Below are 10,955 nucleotides of genomic sequence, written 5' to 3' on the forward strand. Positions count from 1 at the left end.
TTTTATTTTATAGTTGACATTTGTGAGGCAACAGTTGCAGTCAGAATCTGCTTGGTGCTTTTGTGTTCTTTTTCTGTATTGGTTCTTCATAAAGAAGTCTTCCCTGTTTTCTAGTCATAGGTGGCTGGTGGCTCATAGCATTTGGATTTTCTTTCCATTCATGTTAAAAGATTCAAAGGTTTGGGGGTTTACGTCTTAGGAACAACAGTGGCATAGTGAACTTCCCGCAGCCATTTTATTGTGGTACTAAAGCACTGCACAACACCTCAGTTTCAATCTCAAATTTCTGCAATAGAAGTCACATAGTTGTGTCCATGCATTGAATCCATCCCGTATAATACACCCATTAACATGGCAACAAAATAAGGCACTCATGAAGATAAAGCTATGGCTTAAAAGCAAGATTCTATAACTCCTATAGTTTAAAGGTGGATATTTGTGAGTCATAAGTGGCAGAAATCTTTGTTCAGTAGTTTTTCGGATGTCTAGTCTAACAAATCTAATGCCACAAAGCCTTTATGTTGTGAATTTCCCTTTGAACTGGAAAGATGTGGATATATCATGATAGTTCACCAAATAACTGCTTCCAATGCACTATGAACAAATAGTAATGGCAACATGTGCATGTTCTTTTATTGAAATTGGGGGTGGGGGTGTTATATAGGCTTAGGCAATGATTTCAGCATCAATTAAAAGCAGAATTATGAAGCTTTTATTGCAAAAAGTTGGCATTAAAACAGTGAGGTGTTGTGCCAAGGCATTCCGCTTTAAAACAGCAACTGAAACTTCAGTATGCCACCAGATGTCACCTTTTTATAAAAAAGATTATAACTAGTGCTGTTAATTTATTTAAAAAATAATCAAGTTAATCACATTAACATTTCCCATCTTTTCTCAGGGCCTCCAGTCATCAAAGTGCCAGACTTCAGTGTTCACCTGACACCCATTAAATTCATCCCACGGACAGAGACATCCCAGCAACTGCTACACCAGGATTCACAGGTATGACATTGATGCCTTCATGAGTGTTCACTACTCTTGACCCTACCTCAGGTAAGTCGTGTTCATCTGTTGGCTAAATGTCATGCTTTGATGGTCTTACTTATCTAAACCAAACATTTAAAAACTAAACTTAACCAAACAATAATAAACTAAACCAAGCAATAGAAAAATAAACCAAACAATAAATAAACTAAACCAAACATAAAAAACTAAACTAATCCCTACAATTAATAAACTAAACTAAACCAAACAATAAAAATTGTAATCAAACTAAATAATAGAAACTCAACCAAACAACAAGAACACCAAACCAAAAATAAAAAATAAAGCCAGACAACAAAACTAAACCATAAACAACAACAAAAAATCTAAACCACATAAAAAAACTAAATCAAACAATAAAAAAACAAACAATAAAAATGTAAACGATAAAAAACTAAAACCTCACAATAAAAAATAAACTATAAAAAATCTAAACCAAACAATAAAAAAACAAACCATACAATAAAACTAAACCAAACAACAAAAAATTAAAAAAAATAAATAAATAAACCAAACAAAAAACTAAACCAAACCACACAACAAAACTAAGCGAAAAACAAACCAACCAGACAATAAAAAAAACCAAACCAAAAAATTCAAAAACTAAACCAAATCAAAAAACTAAACTAAACAAAAAAATAAAAAATATAAACCAAACAATAAAAAAACAACCCAAACAATAAAAAACCAAAAGAAACGATAAAAAAAACTATTTAAAAAAAAAAAACTAAACCTAAACCTAAAATTTTAAAAAAGCAAACAAACCAAGCATTAAAAAAACTACTCCAAATGTGTCTGATAAAAAATTCTAAAACACGTTTAAGACATAGATACCTTGAGACTCGTACAAGAGGAAAACGCGACACCTGGCACTGTCAAAAACCTGAAGCTGACGAACTCGAATCTGTATGGCAGAAGCAATTCCAGACCACACATGGACCCGACCACCTGAACTGAAGTATCAAATGATCCGGTTGTTTGAAATTTTTGAACCTTGTTTTAAATTTTTCCTTTTTATTTCACTCTGCTAATGGTTAAATCTGAGTGTTAATTCTGGCAATGCACCTGTTATTTTACTCTGGCAATGTGTTTGGTATTTCGCTTTGCTAATGCTAATGAAAAAAACATAGAAGCTATGCTGGCAAGGTGTTTCATTTTTCATTCTGCTAATGGTAATGGAAAAATAAGAAGCCATGCCGGCAATGCACCTGTTATTTCTCTCTGCTAATGGTAATTTAAAAACAATTAGTGATGCTATCGATGCGTTTCATATTTCTCTCTGCTAATTGTAATGAACAAAGAAGAAGCCATGCTTGCAATGCGTTTGATTTTTACACTCTGCTAAAGGTAATTTAATATCATGAAGCCATGCTGGCAATGTACCTGTTATTTCCTTCTGCTAATGGTAATGCAATAACACAAAAAGCAATGCTGGCAATATGTTCGAGATTTTTCTCTGCTAATGGTAGTTTAAAATAATGAAACCATGCTGGAAATGTGCCTGTTATTTCCCTCTGCATTGTTAAAAAACAATGAGCAATGCTGTCTATGTGTTTCATATTACTCTCTGCTAATGGTAATGAAAAAAGAAGCAATGCTGTCTATGTTATTTTACTCTGCCAATAATAGTGAAAAAAAGAAATGCTGGGAAAAATGTTTTATAATTCTCTCTGCTAATGGTAATTTAAAAAAAATGAAGATATGCTGACAGTGTGCCTGTAAATTCCCTCTGCTAATGGTAAATCAAAAACAAGAAGGAATGTTGTTGATGTTTCATATTTCACCCTGCTAATTTTAATTTATAATAAAGAAACCATGCTGACAATTTGTTTGATATATACAAATACAATCATGCTGGCAATGTCCCTGTAATGTCACTCTGTTAATGGTAATAAGACAATTTACAATAATGCCAGCTTTGTGTTTTTCTAGTGTTTTGCTGTAGATGAATGTTCACAACCTGATCGATTGGCACTATGACCCACCATCGGAGGGCCACTGCTGGTCAGCCTAGTGCTGGTGTTCGGGTAGATGGTTCCTCCGGCCTGCAGGTCTGCCTCCACCCTTCATGGGGTTCCTTTGACCTTTGGGTCCGCCTTCACCCTGCAAAGGGTTCCTTTGACCTCAGGGTCTGTCTTCACCCTCCATAGGATTCCTTTGGCCTTTGAGACTGTCTTCCCCCTACATAGAGTTTCTTTGGCCTTCAGCTACAAGATCATACTGCAGCAGGTAGGTCACCTTCACCAGGTGAGTCAAGTTTATTTAATTCCTTAATGCAGTGTGTTTGATCAGTAACAAGACACAAAATAATCAACATCAATATATAAAGTATACAAAACAACAAACAAATTCAACTCAACCAAACAACAAAAAACTTAACCAAACAACAAATAAACCTAACGAAACCAAACAACGACAAAAAAAAAAAAGACACCAAAGCAAAAATCAAAAAACCAAACCAAACAACAAAAATCTCAACTCAACCGAACAACAATAATCTCAACTCAACCAAACAACAAAAATCTCAACTCAACCAAACAACAATAATCTCAACTCAACCAAGCAACCAAAAATCTCAACTCAACCAAGCAACCAAAAATCTCAACTCAACCAAGCAACCAAAAATCTCAACTCAACCAAACAACCAAAAATCTCAACTCAACCAAACAACAAAAATCTCAACTCAACCAAACCAAACAACAAAAAATCTCAACTCAACCAAACCAAACAACAAAAAATCTCAACTCAACCAAACCAAACAACAAAAATCTCAACTCAACCAAACAACAAAACATCAAAACCAAATCAAAAACAAACTCTGCTCAACCAAACAGCAAAAAACTCAACTCAACCAAACAACAAATAAAAAACCAAACCAAGCAACTAAAAATTCTTCTAAACCAAACACAAAAAAATTGAAACCAAAGCAAAAATCCAAAAAACTAAACCAAACCAAACCAAGCAACTAAAAATTCTTCTCAAATAAACCAAATAGTCATATTAAAATAATTCTAAAGCATGTTTAGGACAAAGATCTCTTGAGACTCGTACAAGAGGAAAACAATACCCGACATCTGGCGCTGTTGAAAACCTGAAGCTGACAAACTTGAATCTGTATGGCAGAAGTGATTCCAGACCACACCTGGACCTGACTACCTGAACTGTCAATTCACCAGGTTGTTGGAATGAAGAAGAATGAAGGTATGCTGGCATTGTGCCTGTTATTTCCCTCTGCTAATGGTAATTAAAAAACAAAAAGCACTGCTGTAGATGTGTTTCATTTTTCTCTGCTAATGGTAATGCAACAAACATGAAGGTATGTTGGCAATGTGTTTGATATTTCTCTCTGCTAATGGTAATTTATAATGAAGAAACCATGCTGGCAATTTTTTTTTAAATTTACTCTGCTAATTGTAAAGGAAAATCAGCTTTTTTTTTTGCCTTTTTGTCCCTCTGCTAATGGTAACGCAAATACAATCATGCCGGCAATGTCACTCTGCTAATGGTAATAAGACAATTAACAGTAATGCCAGCTTTGTGTTTTTCTAGTGTTTTGCTGTAGATGAATGTTCACAACCTGATCGATTGGCACTATGACCCGCCATCGGAGGGCCACTGCCGGCCAGCCTAGTGCTGGTGATCGGGTAGATGGTTCCTCCGGCCTGCAGGTCTGCCTCCACCCTTCATGGGGTTCCTTTGGCCTTTGAGACTGTCTTCACCCTACATAGGGTTTCTTTGACCTTCAGCTACAAGATCCTGCTGCAGCAGGTAGGTCACCTTCACCAGGTGAGTCAAGTTTATTAAATTCCTTAATGCAGTGTGTTTGATCAGTAACAAGAATCAAAATAATCAACATCAATATATAAAGTATACAAAACAACAAACAAACTCAACTCAACCAAACAACAAAAAAACTCAACCAAAGAAAAATCAAAAAAACAAACCAAACAACAAACTCAACTCAACCAAACAACAAAAAAACTAAACCAAACCAAACAACAACAAAAAAATGAAACCAAAGCAAAAATCAAAAACCAACTCAAACAACAAAAATCTCAACCAAACAACAAAAAATCTCAACCAAACAACAAAAACTCTTCTAAACCAAAAACTAATAAAACACCAAACCAAGCAACTAAAAATTGTACTCAACCAAACAACAAATAAACTCAACAAAATCAAAAAACAAACTCAACCAAACAACAAAAATTCTCAACGCAACCAAACAACAAAAATCCCAACTCAACCAAGCAACAAATAAAAAACCAAACCAAGCAACTAAAAATTCTTCTAAACCAAACACAAAAAAATTAAAACCAAAGCAAAAATCCAAAAACCTAAACCAAATCAAAAAAACAAAAATTCTCAACTACACCAAATAGTCATATTAAAATAATTCTAAAGCATGTTTAGGACAAGATCTCTTGAGACTCGTACAAGAGGAAAACAATACCTGACATCTGACCCTGTTGAAAACCTGAAGCTGACAAACTTGAATCTGTATGGCAGAAGTGATTCCAGACCACACCTGGACCTGACTACCTGAACTGTCAATTAACCAGGTTGTTGGAATGAAGAAGAATGAAGGTATGCTGGCATTGTGCCTGTTATTTCCCTCTGCTAATGGTAATTTAAAAACAAAAAGCACTGCTGTAGATATGTTTCATTTTTCTCTGCTAATGCTAATGGTAATGCAACAAACATGAAGGTATGTTGGCAATGTGTTTGACATTTCTCTCTGCTAATGGTAATTTATAATGAAGAAACCATGCTGGCATTTTGTTTTAAAATTTACTCTGCTAATTGTAAAGGAAAATCTGCTTTTTTTTTGCCTTTTTGTCCCTCTGCTAATGGTAACGCAAATACAATCATGCCGGCAATGTCCCTGTAATGTCACTCTGCTAATGGTAATAAGACAATTAACAGTAATGCCAGCTTTGTGTTTTTCTAGTGTTTTGCTGTAGATGAATGTTCACAACCTGATCGATTGGCACTATGACCCGCCATCGGAGGGCCACTGCTGGCCGGCCTAGTGCTGGTGTTCGGGTAGATGGTTCCTCCGGCCTGCAGGTCTGCCTCCACCCTTCATGGGGTTCCTTTGACCTTTGGGTCTGCCTTCCCCCTGCAAAGGGTTCCTTTGACCTCAGGGTCTGTCTTCACCCTCCATAGGGTTCCTTTGGCCTTTGGGTCTGCCTTCACCCTGCAAAGGGTTCCTTTGACCTCAGGGTCTGTCTTCACCCTCCATAGGATTCCTTTGGCCTTTGAGACTGTCTTCACCCTACATAGGGTTTCTTTGACCTTTTGGTCTGTCTTCACCCTACATCTGATTCCCTTTGGCCTTCAGCTACAAGATCATACTGCAGCAGGTAGGTCACCTTCACCAGGTGAGTCGAGTTTATCTGATTCCTCAATGTTGTGTGTTTGATCAGTAACGACAAACAAAATAATCAACATCATACAATAAAAAAATAAACTAAACTAAACAATAAAAATCTCAACTCAACCAATCAATAAAAAAACTCAACCAAACTAAACCAAACAATAAAAACTCCACTTAACTAAACCAAACAACAAAAAAACTAAACCAAACCAAACAACAAAAAACTAAACCAAACCAAACAACAACAAAAAAACCAAACCAAACAACAACAAAAAACTAAACCAAACCAAACAACAACAAAAAACTAAACCAAACCAAACAACAACAAAAAACTAAACCAAACCAAACCAAACAACAACAAAAAACTCAAAGTGAGTTCAATAAACCAATCACATCAAAAGTCAAAAACTCAACAACAAAGTTTCTGAAGCGCTTTCAAGGAATCATCAGCGCAGCAATGTCAAAATGCTTTCAAGGAAAATTGGAACAACAACAGAACAGCAAAATTCAAAGTGCGCTCTGGAAAACGTCGCAACAACAATGTGGACAAAATACTTTCAAGGAAACAATGGAACAACCACAAAACAACAATATTCTCAAAGTGCTTTCAGGAAATGTGTTCCAACAATGGAACAACAAAATCCAAACTGCTCCCAGGGAAGCATCACAATAAAAACATAAATAATGTTGAAAATTTAATTTCAAGGGAACAATGGATCAACCATGTAACAACGGCAACCAATGCTTATCACAAAGCACGCTTGGATCAACTGCACAACAACAAAGCAGAGTATCGCTCAGCAACAAAATATGTCCACAAGGTGCTCTCAGAGAAACAAACGCACAGTGAGGAAGAATCTGGACAACCAGCAAGGCATCAGACCTTGTTTGCAACGCTCCTGCATGGCCACCCATCAATATAAGTGGATGAAGAGGAGGATGATGATACCTGGATGATGATGAGGATAAGGATTATAGATCAATATCTGTTACTGATAAGTTGTCTTGTTCAGATTGTACTGGTCATGTATGCATGTCTTTGTGTATTTGTATATCTCTGCTTTCCATAACAAATTGCCAAAATGTCCAGTGCTGCAGAGTTGGACATTTTGGCAACAGTTTCAGGGACATGCTGCTGCTGCTGGACATCCTGCCCCTCTACAAGGAGACGATCTTTGGTCCCTCCATCCTCGTGAGAAGTTCCGTCAGGCATCGTTGCTCTTGGAACTACAGCCAAAGGTAAAGGGAAGCATACTTTTCAACACTCATGTTGCGTTTCACCCAAAAAAACTTTAGGCCAACCTTTCAGGATTCCTTCAGCTGGTTGTTTGTTTTCGCTGTTGTCAGAAGCAGTGGTTCTCAACCGATGGGTTGGGACCTTGATGTACAGAAGCCCTAAATGGACGTAAATGTAGTTCTGTTTTTCTGTTATGATGAGTACATTTTGGTTGTCTTCTCAATCCTGACTTATTTATCTCATTATTTTGGGATGGCAAGGCTGGTTTCTCTTTGATAATCTGTTTCTTGAGATCGCTACAAAACAACCATAATTTACTTATCAAGGGAAATGGAGTAATGGAGTAAAATAAGTTGCATGTGTGCATGTCCTCCCTGAGTTTCTGTAATGCCCTTTTGAAACATCTTTGTTTTCTTCGACAGTGCTCGTCAAATTAGAAGACCCTGGTGCCTTCCATCTCCATCAAACTCTTGCCTAGTGATCGTCAGAAGCCTTGGTGTCCTCTATCACCTCATGGATGTTGAGTCAAGATACAGACTGGGTAATTGACTAGCCACCAGATACGTACCTGAAGCCAGTGGGGGGCAGAACTGTCTGAACCAGTCCTTGACAGTAGCAAGTGTTTGCAGGTGATTATGAAGTTCTGCTTTTTATTTAAAAGACCCTATTTAAGCCTTGACTGGTGAATGACATGCAGGAACGAAGAAACGGTTGGATTTGAACTTGGGGCATTCACAGACATCAGCCTTTGCAATATGATCTATAGCTAGCATAATAAAGAGCACTTAGGGAGTAAGCTGCACCCAGAGTATGGATTTAAGAGAACTGTCAGCCTTTAATGACGCTGTACTTGCCTCCATCCACAAACTGCATACTCTTGCCGATAACTGAACTTACTTCTTCCCCTCTTATCCAGTGTTCCTCCAATAAGAAGACCCTGGTGCCCTCAACCACCCCATAGATGCTGTCACCAGATATGTACCTGAAGCCATCAGAGGCCAGAGCTGTCCAAACCTATTCAGCAACAAGCATTTACAGGTGAGCATAAAAAAATTATTTTACAGCATATTAGAAACATAGCTCTGGTTGTAGAAATTGGAGACTTCAGGCAAAGGGCAATACTTTTCCATTATTCTTAACACCAGACAGACCATGGCAGTCATTTTGATTGTTTTCACAATTAAAATACCTTTCACTTTTCTGAGCTAAAAGTTACTAACGCTGCTGGTCCCTTACTTTACCAAAAAATGTCTGTATTTAAATTTAAAAATTCAGTTTTTACAAAATACATTGAGGGCAAAGATGATCACTGCTACCTAAAAAGACCACAAGCATTCATTTTGACTGCACCCATTTTGCTGTGTTCTAATTGATGCATTCATTTGCAAAGGCAGCTGCATATTAGTTGCTTGGAGGCAGTAATTCTCCCTCAGTGTTAACTCTTTTTAGCTGTTTTCAGGTGTTTGGTAGTTGAAGTTTATTAGTCGGGTTAAATGTGTTGCTCTCTGGTGCTGATCAAAGGCTGATTTCAATGACAAATTCAGGGATGGCCTTACTTAGACATTACCTCTATCCAGATTTTGAAGAGAAAGATGTGTTAATAAATGTTTAGCTTTAATCAAAACATTACAGTCTACTATGCTAAACCAAAAATACTCATAATTTAAAACGTAGGGCTTATTATTTAGTACAAAGTAGTCCAGCCTAACATCCTAAATTGGCACTGAGAAAAAACAACAAATTAATCGCGTGGGATTTGTTGGAGTCTTTGAGATTGGGAAGATGGAAAGCCTGACTGCATAAATTGTGTGTTTTGTATTATCCCTATCCCTATGTTTGCAATACTGTGGCCAAACAAATGTCTTGGACCAAAGCTCTTAGAAGATATGGTTTTGTCGAACTTGTGACTGATCCACCTGATCTCTGTCCTGTTCCAGACTATGTAGAAGATGACGACAACTCCAGCGCTTGCTCTGATCTGAAGAGGATATCTGGCGTTTGAGGTGGACTGTGTTCCTGGACTGGACATTGGTTGCGCAATGTTTGAAGTTGTTTCACAGAAGAATTAACAGTCTCACTCATGGATCCTGGACATTTTTGGTTCTGATACTCTATGAGCTTTCAGTTGGATTCGTCTACTTGCTCTTCCTTGAAATGGCACATCAATCAGATGGACTTTGAATACGCAAGACGCTCTATATTTTACACACAGCTGCAGAAAAATGCTGTTTTTATATTAGTTTTATTGTTCTTTTGATTATCACTCATGTATTATCATCAAGTTATGTTTTGACATTGAAGTGAAGACAGCAACTAAGTCATTCATGTAGCGGTTTTGCCGTGATCGCCCATCTCTCATCTGGCCGTGGGGGTCGTTCGGGTCTTTTCCAACAACCAGACAAATCTCCTGCAAGACGTCACATGAGAAAGGAGTACAAAGGCCATTGGTTTTTCACCCGATCTACATGGACTGTCATTGCGCTGCTGAAAGCTCCAAATGAGGGGATTTGTGAGAAAGCAAAATTCCTGCTGATATGAAATATTGCATTCTAATGTGAAATGTTATTTTATTGCAGAAATGTTCCAGCTCTGTGCTCACTAGTGTCCTCTTGTTCAATATGACCTGACTGATAATGCAGTTACCACTCATGATTATGAGTGTAAGCTTGTTTCTATTAGATTAAGCTTGGCTTTAGGCTGCACTTTAGATGGGCATAGATAGGCCTATTGATCGTTAATTCTTTGTTTGATTTTGTTTCTTCCATCAAGTGCCTGGTAAAAGACATTGTAAGACAAAAACACGTCTAATAAATTGATTATGATAAACCTTATTTTGTCATGAACTGATGATTTGCAATGTCAGAAAATTAAACTGTGAAAGTGGCTAATCATCACTTGAACCAATGTATCCTTAACACATCCCTTAAATGGGGGGATGATTTCATCTTAGCTTTTAGTTCTGCCTTTTTGCATTTTGACTCATTCCTCACCTGAAGAAATACACTTCCATGCATTTAAAAATCAGAACACAAAAATAAAGGAGAGCTAAATAGGTGGAAAAAGTCAACTCTGTGTGAGACAGTTTGCTGTCTGAGTCAGCTTCAGCCACTTTTGGTCTCTTTTCTCCCACCGTCCCTGTCACATGCCAGCTGAAGCCATTTCATCATTTCCACCAAAATATTACATCCAAAAATATTTTGCTCAGGCGGCACTAGATAAACAACCAAAAGAAAAGACACAAAACCAAATAAAAAAAAGTTTGTTTTCTTTTTAGCTGGTTTTATTTTCTAAAAA

The sequence above is a fragment of the Cheilinus undulatus genome, linkage group 17, assembly GCF_018320785.1.
Source record: "Cheilinus undulatus linkage group 17, ASM1832078v1, whole genome shotgun sequence".
NCBI lineage: Eukaryota > Metazoa > Chordata > Actinopteri > Labriformes > Labridae > Cheilinus > Cheilinus undulatus.